Source organism: Anser cygnoides, chromosome 5, assembly GCF_040182565.1.
Source record: "Anser cygnoides isolate HZ-2024a breed goose chromosome 5, Taihu_goose_T2T_genome, whole genome shotgun sequence".
In the NCBI taxonomy this organism is placed as follows: domain Eukaryota; kingdom Metazoa; phylum Chordata; class Aves; order Anseriformes; family Anatidae; genus Anser; species Anser cygnoides.
Window position 1 is genome coordinate 15808117 of NC_089877.1, and position 18535 is coordinate 15826651.

Here is an 18535-nt window from a genome sequence, read left to right on the forward strand (position 1 = left end):
TACCAGAAAAAGCATTTGTTTTACACAGCCGTAGAGCAACAAAGCCTTTTTTTATTATTATTTTTATTGTTTTTTTAACCACATACTTCTTATTACTCACTCTTTGTAAGAGATTCAAGTGGATCCTGAGAAGGTAGATTGACAAGCAAAGCTAGAAAAGATATCTCTTGATAATTCTTGCCACTTCCAAGATATTTTTTTTTGTTCTGAGAGGGTGATAAACTCAAACTTTCCAAGTTGTGAAGAAAGTAGCAAGAAAAGCATCATAGCTAAACATGTGTAACAACTGGATAATAATCAGAGCACTAGAAAGTTGAACTTCTGTCCCCTATATCTCATGATTTTAAACTAATTTTTTAAAAATGTGTAACCGAATAAATGTTACAGCTTTATACATTAAACTATTGAAGGCTGTAAGGTCTATTCTATCAATTGCCTGTTTGCAGTGATCATTTTTTTCTGGAGGCCTATATATGAAAGGAGAAGGGAGGAAAATTGTTTCTACTTATACAGCTCAAATGTTCTGGTATGACAGAAACAGTTTTAGGTTCCAAAACATGTAGAGATGCCCAATACTGAAAACCACAAATACACCGAAATAAAAAATAAATCAGGTGTGATTCAGTATAGAGAAGTCTTTATTACCATGTTTCTAATGAAATACGGGCAGCCAGTACCTTAATTGTCAGGGTTTAGAGCAAAGAAACTTTTGTAAAAAGGTATTTGACACAGCATCTCTACTCTCTTCTGAAAGTTATAAAGGGTTCAGTCCATGAAATGTTCCCAGTTTCAGTACCTGATGTGTTTTCTGTATAGAGAGTAGTGCAAAGTTGATCTGTATGTCTGTCTAGAAGATATTTCATGAGTGAAGATCTTGCCCTTAGTATATAAATATAGACAAGCAGTAGTAATAATAACAATAATGAAAGCCTATCAGTACGATATCTAGACACCATATGTTTCATTAAGAAAGTGCAACTACTTCAAGAAGGATTTTAGTATCCTTTGTATTTTATATATCTCTTTTCCATTAGCTATGGGAAGAGATTTTCTGCTTTTATAAGAAATCCCTCCTTCACTCACTGCACCTCAGTTTATCTCCCTGAGAAGTCTTTCTAAAGGCTTTTCCAGTTATGTGGGACTCTTTATTACACTGTGTGAGGTTATTTTTCTTTAAAAACATTTACTTTTACGTTTACTCTGTACTCCTCTACAATCTTTTTCTTTTATTTTATTATACTCAAAGCAAACTATAGAACTAAAATGCTGTAAGTGTTACTAAATTGAGACAAGCACCCACATCCAAGATCAATATTGTTACAAGGTGACAGTAAATGTAAAACACTCAAAGCCTTGTAAATATTTTAAATCTGTTTCTGAGGATTTGCAAACAGTTGATGCAAACGCTGGAAGTACTAAAAGGCCATCAGAAAGAGAATTGGGGCTGTCATTGTTAAATAACAAGTCTGTTTGCAGTGTATCTGTTGTGAGAGTGCTAGAATAGTTCTGACTGGCTCAGATATTAATTTCTTTGTGTTCTTTTCTTTGTGTAACTTCAGACTCTTGATATATGAGCAAAGCAAAAAGGAACTGAACATCTTGTACTCAGACAAAAAAAAAAAAAGAGTAAGGGAAAGCAATGATGATAGCACCAAATGAAAACTTGAAAGGGGTAATATAGAAATGAGAGTTCTTATTAAAGGCTAAGAATGTCTTACAACTGATGAAATGACCCCTATGCTAAAAGTTATGCTAAAGAGTATGCTGAGATTAGATAAGAGAAGGAAGAAACTCTTCCTAAGTAGGAGAAATTCAGCAAACAAAGTATTTCCAGAAAGAGAAATCAACAGTGGGGAAATTCACAAAGATAAAATGTTGAAGGAAACAGGACACAGAAAACTATGTGAAATCCTATGGTTCCCAGACAGTAAGTCAGTAGTAAAGAAATCCTCTGGAAGTAGGAGAAAGAGAACTTCGTTCCCAGGGATCAACATGAAAGTACAGACCAGACTTCTACTAATTTTGCAGAAATTGAGACACTTTCCTCAATGACCCATGTAGTCATAGATCCAAAAACCATGACATTCAATGCTTTCACAAGATAACACTCTGCATTCTTATAGAGTGAAAACACAGGACAAAACTGAACATCATACAGTCCCTGTTTTATTTATTTATGCATTTATTTTTATTATTTTATTTTTATTTTACTTGTTTTCCTTACTTACTGTTCCTAAATGTTTTATGCTAATTTTTATGCTAATTTTGTCAACCTTGAGAAATTATTCACCTAAAATTGTAGCTCTGGATATGCCCCTGGGCGTATTTCTGTGCTATTTCCTTTCAGTCAAGTACTCTAATTTTGAGACTTTCACAGTTGATATTGGTTTGGTACAGAAGGTACAGAATTTTGTAACCATAGGAACTGAGTTAGAGAGAAAACATCTGTCTTAACAAAGAAGTTTACTGTTTTGGTTCTGGTTATGTAGAGAGAAAAAGTTTCATATATATACTCATCTGTGCTTTTTGTCTTCTGATGAACTGGAAACAGAGAGGGGCAGAAGCACAGGTAAAAAAGAAGCTACTCTTTAAAGTTAATTTCAGCCTATATAGAAAACCAAATTATTAAAAGTCAGTCCTGATGAACCATGAATTGTAAACTGAACATTTTAAGACACACTCAAAGACTTTTTTATGGCACCTGAAATATTATGGTCTTTGTCTTTACAATGTCAAATAAATAAATAAATAAATAAATAAAATTTTCTTGTTGGCTTTAAAATAAAGCATTATCTTTTATTTATTTTTTTTTCCTTGCTGTTCCTTTTGAAGTAATGGTGGGATTCTACATTATTTCACTCAAAACTTGATGTTGTGTATGTGCCAGTAGAATTACACAGAAAAAGCAAAGGTGTTTCTTTGCCTTGAAATCAGATTTCCACTATTAAGCTGACCTTTAAATGTACTGTTTTGTTAGGCAAACATCATTATATGAAATTAGTCACAGCTTTCTTGTTTTGTGCAAGCAAATCTTGATTACTCGTCTTTCTATAAAGAGGCTACTCAGTTTAATAATTCATGCTTCTCTGCTTATCAGCTTTATAAACCAAAACGGTGCATTCTGCTATAAATCATTCCTACTGCTGCATTTCATTTTAATGCACTGCAGCAAAACACTAACATAATTGGTGCAATCTGTTATTTACAGATATGTTGCGAGACACAGGTGGCAACCTACTTTTTGTAAGAAAAATTAAGACCTCCTTCACAACTTGAGTAATGTTCTAGGAGTTATAGTGATAGTAGGATAGTAGTCATTTTTATTCCCTCACAGTAAACTTTGATTCTGTTATAATGACTCACAGAAGATTTTTTGTTTGTTTGTTTGTTTGTTTGTTTTAATTCTTAGATAGGACCTTATCCAATTTATGTTTGAGCTAGAACAGAGGAATACTACCATAACACAGTAAGAGAAATAACTTTGCAAAAAAATGTAATTCCATATTTTTCTCATTTGTTGACTTATTTTACTTAGCCAATTTCCTTTGCTAACAAATGAAATTATAAGGAATTTCTTTTTTATTAGTAGTACAACTGCTGCAGAGTAACGCAAACACACATAGGAAATCGATAGCAGACTTTTATTTCCAAATTTATTAATAGTGAAAGAGTATGAAATACAATCAAAAACACTCATTCCCACAGTACTGCTCAATCCCATTTGACTGAATTGCAAGGCGACCAGCAACTCTTGCCATGAATCTATGATTAATTAGAGATAGAAGGAATTTGATTGAACTGGGAGACAATATACTAAAGATATTTCAGCAATCCCTCAGTGTGATCAGAGCTGTTTAACTGATATGAAAGTATACTTATTGTATAGAAGTAAAATTATTGAGACTATTGAGACTATTATTGAGACTATTTTGAATAATACTCCAGATTAGATATCTAGAGCTGCTGAAAGAGCAAAGACATTACTGTATGAATAACTCGTAACATAATAATAATATGCAACATTTATTTTATTAATTTTAATACTTGTTTTAACCAAATTGATGGACTACTAGCTGTCTTTAGCAGTCTTCAATATTTTCCTGAATCATATGAATTCATTGCAATACAAATTTGTTCCAACCATGTGCTCCATCAAAATTTTGCAGTAATAAGATAATTATTCTAAAAAGACTGAGATAGAGTCTGTAATTTTAGAAATGGTTGTAGTTCATGTAGGAACCTCAGTCACTGCTAAATACAGTACTTATGGTAAAGTCAAGAGTGAAAATGTAAAGTGAGTATCAAATAAACACCTCCTGAGTGATATCTATTAAATAACAGAACAACCTCACTAGGAAAGTGCCATAGGTTGTTTTATTTGGTACATTTTAAGTGGCTTGGAAAAAACACTGTAATACTGTCTTGTATAGGAAGAAAGAACTACATACTCTACACTGTTATTCTTATCTACAGTTTCTGTTTTTATACTATTCCACTATATTAATTTCATTTACTGTGGTTGATCTGTATAGAGAACTGCGTGGGATCCATTTACAAAGTACTTCTACAATAAAAACCTACATAGCAGCACTCAAATACATATTGAAGCAAGGCAGAAAAAAATAGCTTTCATTCTCCTTCCCTTCTCTAAATAAGAACATACATGGAGAAAAGCTGAAACAGAAATAATCAAACCAGAACTTCCCTCACACAAGAAAACCAAGAGCAGGTTGGCTTTCTGACACAGCATGAGGGTACTGCCGCAAAAAGCATTCTCTGTTCCTGCTGAGGCTCCTGATGCTGCCACTCCTGGTGCCAAACCGGCTGCTATCACCACATCATCTGCTGTTGGTGCTGCTTCATACATTTGTATGAAAGGCCAAGAGAACACATTCTAGACTGTCTTGTGCCAAGAGAAGGAATAAAGCAATTTGGGAAACCAAATGATGTAAGTATTAGTGCAGAAGAACAATAAACCTTGCCAATTACTCATTGGCACCAAAGTCTCAGAAGAGGAATCCAAGAAAAAGCATAAGGGCATAAATTTGGAACAAATTTGGAACTTGATGAGAGCCATGGGAAAATACCAAATGTATCACATCAGAGAATGAGCAGGATCAAAAATAGAACTTTTCTACAAACAGAAAATATGTATGTAGCTGCAATTGCCACTGTTAAAATGACTAATAAAGGTCAAGGAAAAAGAAATTATGAAACAGAAAATATTAGGCAACTTTTTTTGTTGTTGTTTGTTTTAATCCTTTGGATACTGGGAGACAATGAAAGGTGTTATGATTTGCTCAGACATTTAAGTGTTTGGTAGCTACCTCTACACCTATTAAATGACAGGAGTGCAAACTAAAGCCCCAAACAAAACCATATGGAGTACTCCAAGTCCTCTTTGGATTTGGAGGAATCTACTGTGGATGTCAAAAAAATAGGTCAGCTGTTGACAAGCAAATCCAAGCTGCCATCTGGGCCTTGCAAATGTAGAGACCGTATAGTAAAAAGCTAGTGTTCTGCTGGGATGTGGACACCGAAGTATGAAAACATCACATCCATTTCATGAAGGTCACAAAACAGCAGCCTGGTAAAAAAGCAGTTATTTATATATTTGAATTAGAGTCAGATTCATTACCTTATTATAAAATATTATTTATCTCATTGTTCACTTTCTAAAGTGTCTTGTTCCTTCATGTTCTTTCTATTCACAGAAGTAAATGTTAATACAATTACCATGATTTCTTAATATTTATTAATATACATAACATTGAATCATAAAAGCCAAGCTATTTGCCCAAAACATTTTATGTATAGATCTGTGTTACATATAACTTCAACCATTACTGTTAAACAACAACAACAAGTTGAAATGCAGCTTTTACAGCACAGAGCCAAGATCAGAGCCACAAATGACAGTCATAGTACTTTACTACAGTACTAACCACTGACAATTCAGGTAGAGGTTCTAGAGGAAATATCTATATATATGTTTAGTGAAATGAACATTTTTCAAATCCCTATCCTATGAGGAAAAGTAGTGTAGGGTCTTGAAAAGAATGCTTTTATGTCTCAATCAAAAATTCACACTTCTACACATACATTGGCCTCTCGCACCATCCAGAAGCAATCTTTCACTAACAGGCCAAAGAAAAGAACGACCAGTTCTCAGTCACTGATATCCACATGTTGTAACAGAAAGGTGGCAGCTGGAGTTCTCCCATCCAGGTACAGACATGACCTATCTCTTTCAGGTTACAGGATGCAGCAGCATTACAGCTGACTGTGATCAATGGTAGCAACATCAGAAATTCCATCTACTATAGAAAATACTGGTCAAAACATGTTTGTAGAAACTCAACTTGTTAACTGCATCCATATGAAATATATGCTAGTTTGTGACAGAGGAAACAAAGACATCACTTTTGAATGTTCCATTGAGGCAATGTGATGCTTAGTTCCTCAGTCTGCTTCACACAATCCAATTGTTCCTCTATAGGAAATTGACGTTTCCAGTGATAGAAATACCAGACTTGCCTAGGGACAGAAATGACTTTGGCACTTTGATTTCTAGAAGATTTCCTAACTGTGCAGTCAGAAACTGATATTGGTAACTAACATTTACTTTTGCTTACCATTCCCTTTAGATTTATGATTCCTTCAGGCTGCATGCCAGATGTATATCCTATCATTTGGTAACACTTTATGGTGATGAAAACTGCTGACATGTCTTGGTTCAGACAACCTTGATGGTCTCTGACAGCACTGGAACATTTGGGCTATCAAGGCAGAAGCAAAGAAGGCAATGCACAGTACACTAGCAGTTGCAATGTTTTATGAAAAAAAAGAAAAAAAAATATCTTCTATAATGTGTGCTTATGGCAGCCTCAGTCACTAAATTTTACTCAGGAAAATTAAATCATGAATAGCATTATCAGCAAATTCAGATAACAATGAACTTTCTTCAAAATGAAGGACAACTCTGTGATCTGTATTAGCCTTACTAATTATTAGCATTACTACAAATGAGAGACTTTGGCTAGACAAGATGGTAAAAAATTATGAAAGTTAATGATTTGCTAATAAATTTTTTAGTATATGCTACCACTAGTAAAGCAGCATAAATTGGGATTTCCTTCTGAAATTATGTCTACAAAAGGCAGTTTTCTTATTTCTTGCTCATGTGTTGATGTTCAAAAAAAAAAAAAAAAACAAAAACCAGAATAAGGTAAGGGAGGTTTATTGTATTGCTTATAGTGGCCACTTGTTTTTTCCGAAGCTTAGTATTAGTGTATAAACTATCAAGCTGGGATATTGTAAAATCTGTTTTTACCACCTCACAGTGCTATGCATTATGAATACAGAAGAACTATATATATATATATTTTATCTAGAGTAGCAAAATTCTTGAGCCAGTAATGTCCAAACAGTGGAGACAAACCAATAAACAAAACCAAACCAAACCAACCAACCAAAAAAAAAACCAAACCAAACCAAACCAAACCAAACCAAAAAAAAACCACTTCCCTAGAATCAATTATCTTTTCACCATTACAATTGGTCCAGAAAAAAAAAAAAAAGTAGAAGAATATTTATTTAAATTAAGATCTGACTCCTATCCTTAATTATTAACTGTCATTGAATATTCATTCAAGTTAGCTCTGTGCAGGAATAAATTGTCAGGTTTCTCCTTCATGCTTACATGAAATAGTTTCAGGGACATAACTTTATAACAAAAGTTTTGTGGCTTAAATTCTGTACAGCTTTTGAAGATCTGAAATTTCAAAAAATGTGGTTTAGATCTGTTAAAAATATTTTTTGGCCAGCTGTCAGTATACACTTGAGACAGTGCTAATTAAGATTTATTTATTTATTTATTTTTAATTACATACAAACACAATGCAATTTAACATGATTTGGAAAATAACGTTCTTTCATGTTCATGAAGGAGCTGTAAGAATTTTCCCTTACAGACTGGCAATTTTGCAGTCCATAGTAATAACACTCCACAACCTAAGCCAATGGGGTTTTCCTACAGCGTTTACTAAAGTCAAAAATGTTGATATAAGGTCAGAGAAAGGTGTGAATGAGGACTTAAGGATCACATCTCAACATGCAAAGATAATGTACTTTCACAGAGCTGCGTCAAAAGTATAAGAACTTGACCTTTTATGTCAAGTTTTCTTCAGATGGGACATAGTGTACTTTTTGAGCTTTTTAACTGAGAGATAGAAATTGTGTCTTTGATCCTCTGCTATAGCTTTTGTAAGATCATCCTTTGAATATTCATGACCCTCAGTTGTGTGTGTTTGCTTCTCTCTGTGCTTTCACCAAATTTAGGTCTCTTTAGGTCAGTGCCTTGGAAATGATGCCTGGAGAAGAGTGGTTTAAATCTGAGATTTAATAAAATTCAAGTGTACATGTGCAAATGTATACACACCCACATGGACCCATGATAGTATCAGTCATCAGAATTTAGGCTTGAGAGAAAAGGCCTTGTCTCCTCAGCATTCACTTCAAAACACAGGCAGTATTGCAGAGATCTACTGATAGATGCAGCCCCATTTCAAAGTGCCACTACACTACCAAAAAATTCAAGATTTTTTTTTTCTTTGATGCTGCTGAGATTATGAAGATAGACTCAGTAGCCTGTGAAATGTAATATCCTGTGTTTTTATCTCCTTCTTGTTTGGTCTATCATATGAAACATTTTCTCCAACACTTTCACAAAGTCAAATGGAAGTCATCACATTCCTGTAACTCAACACAAAACAAAACACACAACAGTGCAGAGTAAGTGAAGAGTAGGTATAGTCATCTTGAGGGAGTGGACAAGACAGGTACAGAAGCACCAGCAGGTGAGTTGGACATATAGTAGACCTTTAAGATGTTTGGTTCAGGCCTCTTATGTATACATGCATTGTGGTGTTGCTTCTTAAAGTCTTGATCAAACACAAGCACATAAGCAAGTCAAACATAGGAGACTTGTTAGAATTACAGGAAAGACTTCAAACTGAAACAGTGCCTGTCAAAGTGTGAGTTCATGCTTCATTCGCTACTACATTTTTCTTCCCAATTTATTTTTTTTTCTACTTCCTGTACTGCAAATTGAGTTAGTTAATTATTATTATTATTATATATATATATATATTTACAGCAAGATACCTACAGACGTCTAATTTCATTTGAATGTCAATTCGGGGAAATCTTTTAGATGAAAGAAAAATTAATAATCAACTCAGTGCTATTTTGTAGGTAAAGCAAAACTTGATTTTATTTCAGATCCTAGATGCATTATTTTTCAGAGTTCAGGTATCTTGCCTTCCTTGTAAAGGATGCTTATTTTAACAGGGTGTAACTTGGAAAAAAAGGAGCCTTCTATAAACTGAATACCATGTGCTGGATAATGCTGTTGTCACTGCTATACATTGCTTGAACTATGTCTTTGAAGTATGCAGAATTCACAGGATCCTTAGCCTAAAACCATGCTGACTGGGAGCTGTTTACATCCATGTTAGTCTCTCTTGTTTCATTTCCTATAATCCACTAAATCAACATGTCTCCAGTAACCTGAATCATGCCCACCGTCTTCTTGAAGAGCAGATTCAGGTTCTCTACTGTATTACAAATCCTTATTTAAATTTTAAATATTTTAACATTACATATGCTAGTTATTGTGTATGAAAATGGAATACCTGCATAGAGCATTCGCAATTGCTTTAGTCCAAATGCCACTTTTCACATAAAAGTATGATTTTATCATCATCACTCATGCAGAATGTCTTTCTCAACAGAATGTGAAATTCAGGGACTAAAGTAAATTTTCCCCAATATGGTATTTCTTGTTACAGAATGGTAGCTTTCCAGCTAAATCAGTTTTGCAAATAGTGTCCTGTAAACTGACATACAGAGCATGTGAATCTGTATGCAACTTTTGTCTGAATGCTGAGCTTATGGGTTGCTTGTCTTCTCCATCAGAAACCACTGAAATTCCTGCCACACCTGCTCTAACAACTTTTGCCTCACATCTCTTTTCTCTAAACTAACAAAGCAATTAGAAACAACTGTTCTCTCAGACAAATGATTATCATCACCAAAAGTTATGCTTCTGAATAGATAGGCAAAGGCGATGCTTAGAATCTGAACAATAATTTTGTCATTCCACATGGACCTCATTTTTGCTTTTTTGGTTGTTGTGATAGGTGACACCATCAATTTTAACACTTCAGCTGCCTGAGGAGTTGAAGATAATAAGCTGGGGACCACTATGGTCACCTGCAATTTTCTGTTATGAATTTTTTGATATTTTGCTACTATTGGCACCACGATAGACATTGCCACATTGGTTAGACACTTTGTAAGAAAAATCACAAGAGTTTGCTAAGACCTGCATATTACATTCAGGAGAAGATATGCCGAATCTCTCTAGAGGAAGCATTTACATGTTATCTAGTATCTGTTATCTTTTCAGACATTCACAGTTAGACCACTAACAGAAAAAGACTATGGAGTAACTAAAGATAAATAGGTTTGGTAAATCTGTAATCGAGAGCTGGCAACTATAAGATTTTTCTAAGAACATTCTATATCAATTTTTCTCAATTCCATAATATGTGATAATATTAGAGCATAGTAATATTGTTTTACCAATTATATAACAAATGATGGTCTTTTTATTGTGCATGCATGAAGATCATTACCGAATGCCTGATGGACATTGGGTTTGATATAAATATGTCATATATGACCTTGGCATGAGAATTGACTTTAAAATGAGCACAGTAGCACATGACCATACTTGCATTAACAATACCATATGTTGCCTAATGAAAAGCTCTCGATTAAATGAGAAAGATACAGGAAAGCCATTTTTCATGAAGACCAGATGTTAAGCTTTGTTTCCCTTTTCTACAGTTGTCAAAGTATCAATCTTTAGATCTTTCTAGTCTTAAGAATAAAGAAGAGTGTGTAGAGGCCCCAAATGCATACAATTACAAAGGAAAACTCACAGCTGGAGCAGTGTAACATTTTATTTCCCTATTTTCTGGAGGCTTCTGTTTTTATTTCTGTGATAAATTTTACATTTTAAATACATGTTACAGCCCTGGATGAACCATTATAACCTTGCCTGTATACTTTTAAAATATTATTTTCCCCAGCAAATAAGCTTTTCCTTTTCAAAATAGGAACCTGAATCCACTGAATTTGATTGCTGCCTAAGGAAGATAGTCCTTCATAATAATTTAATACAAGCTCAAAAATACTTCTCCAATCACCCTTGATTTTTTTTTTCAGTTTCAACACAAGCTTTCCCTGAGAGAGAAAAAAATCAAGTCATTATAATCCCTTATAAACACACATATGCATGCTCACATAGAAATAAAAGTGAATCTCAACCTTCACTTTCCAATACTGACATCCACTATTACTAGCTATTTGTTGGGGGCAAGTACTTCAAATTCACATTGTCAAGCAGTCACTGGAGAGATGCCACTAGGGATTAACAATCTTTTGTAAATTGCAAGAAAACAAGGAGGCACAAACAGTGCAGTCTGAACACCTGAGAATGTAGTTTCTATTATTTCATTGTGGCTGTTCAAAACTATTCTGTCTTTCGAAAGCTCTTTGGTTTTAGGAAAGTAAACCTCTACAACAGTTTTTTTGTTGTTGTTGTTTGGTTGTTTGTTTTTTTGTTTGTTTTGTGAAGACTGATGCTGTCAATGTAATGTATGTTCTGAACATCTAACATTCCCTGTTTAATACTGTACATGAGACTTAAAGATGTCTTTGACTATAACCTAGAATGTTAAAACTGAACCATAAGGGTCATGCACACAAGCAGAAGTTCAGCTGCATATGGATCTTTCAGTCTTGAAAGGAAAAACTGAGCAGGCTTAAGAACTTTTAGGTCTGACTAATGAAGCATCTGTTTCTAAAGATAATATAACCCCTAATTTAGATGCTTAAGTCCTTTTTGTCCCAAGTATTCAGTACTTCTAATTGCTAGCTTAATGCAAGAATATGTATTATGACTAAGAACTTAGTTTACAATCAAGATTTACACAAGATGTCCAATGTCAGCAGAGAGGACAGTAACTTATTCTGCTTACCACCGGTTCACCATAATGTTTTGGAACTGAGACACAAACATTAGTCATAATGACAAGAAGCTGTTATTACTTACATGTTAAAACATTTTAATTGACTTCATTTGAACTTTAGACCTCATTCTAAGGACTTAGTGTATGAACAAAGGCTTATTGAAATGAATTAAGGTTGAAAGTCTAAATCCAAATGCTTCAGAAACATAAAGTAAAAGCAACCAAAGAAGTTTATTGAAACTAATATTGTTACATACCACATAATGAAAACACACCAAAATCCAAAATAAAAAGGGCAACCAAAGTACCTTGAACTGACAGTTGTAGCAACTAAGAAATTACTGAGAACAATTACTGTGAAAATGACAAGTTATATTGCATTCTGATAGAAAGACCTTACAAGTAATTAAGCCTTTCCTTAAGGGTCTTTGTTCTAAATCTTAAATCCATTTTTTCCCCCCAAACAAAGAGGGAAACATCATCTTTCTGTATAGTAATGCACCTGTTTTGCAATTCATTCTGAGAAAAAACATCTACATTCTCAAACTAAGTGTGCAGGCTGTAGTCACAGCATGCAAATAGCACACAGTCTAGAGTAAGCAAGAGACAGTACTGAAGGCTGCGGGGTTGACACGACATGTCTGTATTGAGGTATATGACAGTCACAATATAATGGGAATTCAGTGAACCTATTACCCTGGTTTTGAGTCCATCTGGGAAAGAGAAGTGGGCATGCAGCCTGAAGTATTCACCACTGGAAATCTTATCCTGTATTGCCAAATTAGCCTGTCTCTCTAATGGTATTTGATTTTTCTTCTTCGTCTCTGTCAGTAACAGCAGAGATGAATCTGACACTCAGATTCACTCTAGTCATTGGATGAGCCCAAGATGTGATTGAACTCCGAACCTTTCTTCTTTAGCTGACGTTTCTTTTTCACTGACGAAAAATTACTTAGCCAAAACTATGTAGCATACATTACATTTTCTGGCATATTGTTTCACATCGGCTAAGGTATGTTGGTGATATTTTGATCTGAAATGTGTGAGTGCACTATACTGTCTGGCTAATTAACTGTGACTTACCAGATGTTTTAAAGATTTTATGGCCCATATGACAAATACTGCAGTGTGAAAAGGAAACTGAAGTGGTGAAAAGAAGAAAATTACATTTTTCTCCACACACAGTAACAGAATCGTCTCTCATTTAACAGTTTCAAAGTACTTCACAACCATTTATTAGACAACTAATTACACACTTTCTCTCTGAGGAGAAGGTAAGCATTATTATATCCATATGACAACCGAGCAAACTTCTGAGATTCAGCAGTTCAGGGCATGATCCTCAAATCCTTAATTACCTAGCCCTCAGAAAGAATATGCCTGTAAACAGTTCACCTCAGGAGAAGGCACTGTGAGAAAGACCAGTTCACTTTTGCTGGAGCACGCCCTGACATACACACACCACACACAAAACATTACAGTAATATTCAAAATGCAACTTATTCCACTGGTTTGGGTGTTAAAAACAGTATATCCATCTCTCCCTAGAATCCTCACTTATTTAATTCCTAAGGGGCACGTGATATGCAGAAGCCATACAATAGTTGCAATTCAGTTTGCAAAAGGTGAACTTTTCATTCAGCAAGTTTTCTGTTTTGGGTAAAAAATAGTAATCTGATGAAAGGTTTCTGGGGACAGGTTCTAAATACCACTAAAGACCAGTCAGCAAGTTGCTAATACCAAATCTAACAGAGCTGCACACCATTTCCTCTCTCACTTATTAATTAAGAAATTAATTTGGAAGGCTTGCACTTCTCCAAATGTTATCACAAGAAAAAATTTACACTCATAATCTTATTCAAATAAATTAATGGTACATGTCTGGATTTGTTTTAATTATCATGAAAAGGACCTTGAACATTCTTTGTTGATAAGTCAGTAGTAAACAGAAAAGAAACACACGCTGACATAAAGGAATAATTAAAATCATGGGAAGAGGTTAGTCTTGTAAGAAATAATTAACCTAAAAAAATCACTGTGATTTAGTAACAAAAACTGCCTGTGCTTGGCTGGAAGGCTTAATAAAAAAAATATCAAATGTTATTAAACAAAATGAAAAGGTGCTTTAAAAACTTTGTCAGAAGGATTGACTTTTATGAGTTTGTAGTCTGTCTATTGCAATTATTTGACTGACATGAGGCTTTTACTTCTCTTTTCATACAATTTTAATAAAAATGGATTCTCCCTAATAAAAAGACACAGCTGTGGTTTCCTTCCCAATTTTTTTTTTCTTTTTTTCATTTTTAGGTATACAATATATCTAGAGAAACAAGGAAGAAGGGGAAAGCCACTTTGACATTAAAATGTGCTGTTTCCTGTTGTACTGCAATCCCTATTTCTGAGAAGTGATAGATGTAGACTTTATTCACTTTTTTATTCTTTTCACTCAAGAGGGAGAAAATAGAACAAAATCCAAATTAAAATAGAAAATATTAAATTTGCATGTATGTCCCCAAAGATTCGTAGCAACTTCGATCATTTAAAAACACTGTCTGAACAATTTATGTTTATAGGTTATTTTTGAATAGCAAACTCTACTCTGTTACTTTCAATTCGATATACTACAAACCCTCTCCCCCACCCCAACCCCACCTCACACCGCCCTAATATCACGTATCTTGGCTGACCCACAAATAAGTCACTGACCTAGACAGAAAAGTGCTACTACAATACAGCTTATAAAGGCAGTAATGAAATAGAAAAATAAGAAAGGAAAGTTCAGGAACCACCCATCTAAATATGAAGATGACCTATAGCAGAATTTTTAAAGCCATTTGTTTTCTGGTCAATCTTCAGCAACTGTCCAATAAGGGGTAGTTAGGAGGGCAGCTTTGTGGGTTTCCTTTGCACTACTTGCGCTAAGAGAAAATATCTTTGGTTGTCTATGCCTTACTTCATTCTTCTGTGTGATTTCAAGGAGATAGATTTTGGAGAATGATATTGAGGAAAGATTCTAGAAGAGCCTTGCAATGTTAATTTTACAGCTTATCATCCCACTGCCAGGATGGTAAATATAGGGAAGTGAGGAAGGTTTTATTTTGTATCTCCCTGAAAATGAGTGAGCAGAACAAAAAAAAATACTTTTTTATCCATATATATATATATATATGATTCAATGAATATTGAAGGAATATGACAATTCTCTTTAAAAGCAATGACAGTGTATATACCTGGGAGGGAAATAAGTACTAAAGTTGAAAGACAGCATTGGCACAAGCACAAGCAGTGAACAGTAAACACTTTTAGGATGGAATTAAAAGAAAGTGTTTAATTATCGGCTCTATGAGGTATTGAAACAACTTTTACTTGTGCAGCAAGTTCTACAAACAACTTGCTAGTTTTAATAATGACAGCTGTGCTGTACAGAGCTTCAACGCAGAGCATTGAATTTCATATTACTTTTATTTATGAAAAAGGAAAATAGAGCTAGGTTTACCACATGCATATTTAAGTCATCAGTATATAATTTGGTAAATCTTCAGTGATGATGTAATACTGCTTAAGTTTAGACTTGCTGAAAGTATGGACATACCAATATATTTTCTTTGTTTACTTTTGAAGTATTACAATGATACTTTAGAAGTGCTTTACTTAGATTAATTTTATAATTTCTTACAAGGAAATCTAAATTTGAATTGACAGAACTGTTTGAAAGAAATACAGAAATGCTAAGCATTTATAAAATAGTAGCAGAGATACTGCTACCTGAATAAACTATTTTCCGTAGCTTTCAAGGAGTCAATATGATCTTTAAAATTCTACACCAAAAGCTTGTATACAGGCCTTGAAAGCTTATGCTGCAACGTAACTGGAGAAAGCCTTTACACAATATACATGAGTAAGAACAACAAAATTGCACACATATATTTCCGTGACATATCAACATCTAAGTTTTATAAATCTTTAGACAACAAAATGAGAACCATGGTCCATGTTCCAACAAATTAGTACTCCTAGGCATAAAACAGAAAAATCTGCCCTGAGGGGATATCTGAAAATTTGCACTTGAGAAGAAGAATCTTTGGGTGAGAAAAAGCTTGTGTGATTAGCTTCAACATGTTATTTGGTTTAGCAATGCAAAAGTCTTGAGGTAGAGCTATGAAGAGTCTTAAACAGCAAAACAATAGGTTAACAAATGCTAGAGAAAATAAAGTTAACAGAAAGAATTTTTTTCTCTGTACCAAAATGATCCAGAAAGGGCAACATTTTGCTCATACCAGTGCTCTACTTCCAACTTTGTCCAGTGTGTCCAGTATGAAGCACATCAGGTATGTGAAGTGAATTAGAAGGTCTCAAAAAGATGTAATAGTCCCCATCACAGAGGAGGACTGAAGATACTGGTTCAGTAGCAGCCAGCAGCTGCCGTAATTCATGAGAACCCCAGTCCTGCAGAAAACAATCTTGGGTACAATATTGACTCAATCCAAAAATACCTCCTTAGAGGATGGTACAGTAGCAGAGAAACTATTTTGTATTCTCCTTACCTTAAAATAAAATACTTACTAGGATGACTTTTCCTGTGCCAAGTGCTGTGCTGCTATGTCCACACTGCTTTTGATACGATATCTAGTTTCTTTGAAGCTAAATTGGCACTTCATGCACAGCCCTGCAATTTGCAGTATAGGGGGGAGCAATAATGTGCCTTAAAAGTAAGCCACTTCTCCCCTTCCAAGTCTTCCAAACGTAAACTTGTCTCAGCTGATGACTGAGTCTGCTGTTCTGAAAGTAAGCTCTGAATAGATACCCTATTTTTTTTTGGTTTAGCAAGGCTTTATTCTGTGAAATCTGCCTTACATTTTCTCCAGAGTGGGAAAACTGTTATATTGCTACCTATCTTTATTTGTTTCTGTAGTGATGATCATGATGATATATGCATAATACACTCAAGACTGCTAGAGTACTTTTGCAAAAGATAACTAGTTCTCTTCTCAGTATATCTGTGAGATGGATAGTATTATTCCTTCAATTTAGTAAACTGAGACACAAATAGAAATGTTAGCCCATGGTGATGATCATATTTCTGCTTAAATATTTGGGATAATATCTGCAGCTGGGGTAAATCAGAGTAGTTTCTTTACAATCAATACAATTGATATGTATTATTTGATGATTTGGTTCAACACTTAGCATTTACAGACTTTAGTAAGAGTGAGGTAATTCTCACAGCAAGTAGGTAATTTTCTTATTATATCTGTCAGTGTTCAAATCTTGTAGAGACAGACACGTTTGCCATCTAAAACTATTTTTTTTTCGTTTTCTTGTGTGGGAATTTTTCTATCACTGCTGCATTTCCAAGGCAAAATCATGTAGTTTTTTTTGGTAGTGAAAGTATCAGTGTCAGGGACAAGATGCTTAATCATAATCAGAGGCCATGTAACCACTGAAATGCAGTTTTGACCAAGATAGGTTAATGTCCAACACTTGCAAACAGTAACCTGATAAATTAACTTTAAAGCACTGCTGAGGGAAATAAAGGTTAGTAAAATCCATCTCACCTCTTGTGCACCACTACATTAGACAAATATAGGAAGTGTGGGGCTTTTTCCTTTTTTTTCCTTTCCTTTCCTTTCCTTTCCTTTCCTTTCCTTTCCTTTCCTTTCCTTTCCTTTCCTTTCCTTTCCTTTCCTTTCCTTTCCTTTCCTTTCCTTTCCTTTCCTTTCCTTTCCTTTCCTTTCCTTTCCTTTCCTTTCCTTTCCTTTCCTTTCCTTTCCTTTCCTTTCCTTTCCTTTCCTTTCCTTTCCTTTCCTTTCCTTTCCTTTCCTTTCCTTTCCTTTCCTTTCCTTTCCTTTCCTTTCCTTTCCTTTCCTTTCCTTTCCAACTTTGTTCCATCTTACTGTCATCTCTAGTCAAATCGTAATGAATAAATATTTGACTCAAGGAATAAACAAAGTACTTTTCTTAACCAGTACAGAAAGAATTGTGATTTCAAATTGCAGTATCATGCCTACTGTGGCAGAGCTTATTCATGATGTTCCTGAAGATTCAATCTAGGCTTAAATGATGGTAGAACTCCTATGTCTTATCTGAAAAAAAAAAGAAGAAAAAAAAAAGAAAAAAAATATTTTCTAAAAAATGTGAGGTTTCCTAAAGAAAAGTATTGATGTTCTCAATAGTGTTCCCAGCAGACGGAAGTAACAAAAACTGTTTGCTTCCAGCATTTGAAATTATAAATCAATTACACATCATGAAATTGATAAAAAATGGAGGAAAAGGTGCATCAAATATTTTCAATTCGTTATCTTTCTGCATGCTCAGAGAATCAATAAGTAGGATGTAGAGCTGATAAATTATTTAAACTTAATAAAGGAAGCAATAAGCACTGCCTTTATCCACCTGTGCTTTGAATATGATGCTTTTCATTTATGACTAAGCTG

At 34.4% G+C, this 18535-nt stretch overlaps 1 long non-coding RNA gene across 1 annotated transcript in view; it reads right to left on the minus strand.

Annotated features, from left to right (window-relative positions):
- Positions 1-18535, minus strand: part of LOC106040935 (uncharacterized) — a 117719-nt gene that overhangs the window by 47726 nt on the left and 51458 nt on the right. The window lies entirely within an intron of this gene.